Here is a 2,754-nt window from a genome sequence, read left to right on the forward strand (position 1 = left end):
TCCCTTTGTGTTCATCATTTTGGTTCATTACTGGAAGATGATGGTTCTGGCCAAAAGGCCATTTGTACATGTTTTAAGCACCTAGCATAAGCAACGCACCCTCAAGGGTACTAGGACAAAACCACGGACATGGTACAGTTACTGGGGGAGCTCACAACTTGCTGGGTCATGGTCCTAGAGTAGACTTTATAGTGTCTCAATTCGCCAGGACTTTTCTGTCCTTCATAGCCAAAATACTAACTCAGTATTCTTTGGGGATGGGTGAGGAGGAAAAGGGGAGGGAAAATGCGCACCTACTATATGCCAGAAACTGTACTAAGAACATTATATGTATATACTACCTTACTTGATTCTCAAGTAGTCTTTTCTTTTCTTTCTTTTTTTTTTTTTTTAAGGTTTTTGCCATAGGGCATGTGTGCTCGCCAGAGAGACAGAGAGAAACAAGGAAAAGGGTTGGCTGCACTGCAGTTTCTTCTCCTTTTTCTCTTCCTGGGATTTTGGCCATACACACACACACACACACACACACACACACACACACACAAGGGCCTGGCGTGACTTTCAAGCCACTGGGTCTAGGACTTGAACCACAGTCAGCCATGTTGGAATACGGTGCCTTAAACACTATGTCACCTGCTGCCACCATCTCAAGCAATCTTCTAAGTATTTTTATCCTCACTTTATAAATATCACAGAGAAGTTATAAGGCTCATCAGATGGTTTGAGCTTGAATTTGAAGTTGGGTCTTTCTACCAGAAGCATTTATTTTCTTCTCACAGCAGCTGTCTTCACCTCCCTGAAGATATTTATGTGCTCTTATAATATCTTTGACAAATAAAATTCCCCCAACACATAATACACCAACATCCCTACTTCTCATTCCCGAGAGTGTGACTTCCAAGTTGAAGTTTCTCATTCTCGCTTTCAAATCTCCGTACTCACATGCTCTCATGCCCACTACACTTCTATACCTCCTGTTTATATGTATTCTAGGTACTGAGCCTGAGCCTTCTCAGACACTATCTACATCTCCCCAGACTCTCTTCACCAACAAGACAGGCAACCTCCTATTTTTACACACAAGGAAACTGGGACCCAACCAGGCTATGCTCTTCTATGGCAGGAATCCCAGATGAGCACATGCCTAGACTCCTCTGGGTCCCTGCTCCCAGGCTTCACTACACTACACCAAACGTTTGATTTCCATGTCATGTCATTTTTTCCCCATTTCCTAGGCTCCCTGCTTATTTAAGTCCATTCCTTGAGTTACTCCCTTCATTGACAGTTTATTTTATTTTATTCTAGCTTCCTGGTTTGACCTAAATATCTCCAAGTTGTGCTTGAGAATGTCCTCGCCCAAATAATCCTTTCCTCTTCTTGGTGAACTCTTCTTTGCAAAATCAGCTCATGTATTGCCTCCTCTGAGAAACCTTCCTTTCTCTACGTTCCTGTGGTCTGGTGACTAGAACACTTAACACATGAAGCCCCAGAAATCTCTCCTGTTTCCTAAACTCAAGCATTATAACTGCCAGGACTATTTCTTATTCCTTACGGGATCTGTAATCCCTCGCCCAGAGGCAGGCACACAGGAGACACTCAGTACTTGTTTACTGAGTATCGTTTGTCTGTGTGTGGACGTTATCGAGTAGAAGGAGAACCAAGCATGGGTGGATTGCTCCACTGGACTCTGAGTTCCTCAAGAGCAGGAGGAACGACAACTTCACTGGGTCTCCACTGTAACCATCAAAGTCCTACCAACACAGAATGAGCCACCCTGAGCCGCAGCCAGTCCCCAGGTCCAGAAGATATCCAAGCACCAGATGAATGGGGCTGTGGCAGGGGTGTGGGACAGAGGGCTGCATTAGATTCCTAGAGCCCCCTCTTGTTCCAAAGGCCATGATTCCAGGTTAGGAGGGGGCTGGTTAAAAGATCAAAGGACAGATAGGAAAAGTGAAGGACAGAGGGAGTGAAAGAGGCACAGGAGGAAAAGAAGTGTTAGTGAGAAAAAGGAGGTTGATAAATGAAGAAAGAGGGGATTGAAGGCCCTGGCAGGAAGGAGAGTAAAGGGAGGGAGTGAGAGCTGGGCAGCCCTGTAGTGTATCAGATAAGCCCTGTGCTTTGGGAGGCAGATCCCACATGACTGACCATGGTTGGAATCCTAGCCTGTTTCCTAAACTCAAGAAAAATATGCTTGGCTTGTGTGCATATGTGTGCCCCAAATCCTGAAAGAACAGAGAAATGAAGAAAGGATTGCAGCATGCCCATGCCCCATTAAGGAGGGCTTGCTTTCTCACGTTCTCTCTCTCTCTTCTGTAAATTAAAAGAGGGAGAAGAGTGGGGCCACCTTAGCCTTAGATAGGTGGTTGCACCTGGGCCTGATCAAATTGCAAGATTTCTCCCTGCCTACACACACAAAGTCAGAGAGAGATGCTGCAGGCTGCTAGTGGGAGGCCATCGGAGATGGACTTAATGCCCATCCCATCACGCAGGAGCCAAAATCCAAAGAAAACTGGCTGCAAATGACAAAACCCAAGTTGCATGTGAACAGCTAAAACCCTTAGTGCCCTGTCCGTCTGGCAGTCAGCCTGGGTAGCCCTGAGCCCACAGGCCATGTGCAGCCTTCCTCAAACAAAACCTGCAGGGAGAGCAGCCTACCCCGAGCTGTGGATTCCCACTCCGCTCCATAACCCGTCTCTTTTTCCCTAATGTATCTCACTAAACTGATGGTGCCGCTGTAGGCCACACTGACCCTGC

Source organism: Tupaia chinensis, unplaced genomic scaffold, assembly GCF_000334495.1.
Source record: "Tupaia chinensis unplaced genomic scaffold, TupChi_1.0 Scaffold000074_1, whole genome shotgun sequence".
Classification (NCBI taxonomy): domain Eukaryota; kingdom Metazoa; phylum Chordata; class Mammalia; order Scandentia; family Tupaiidae; genus Tupaia; species Tupaia belangeri.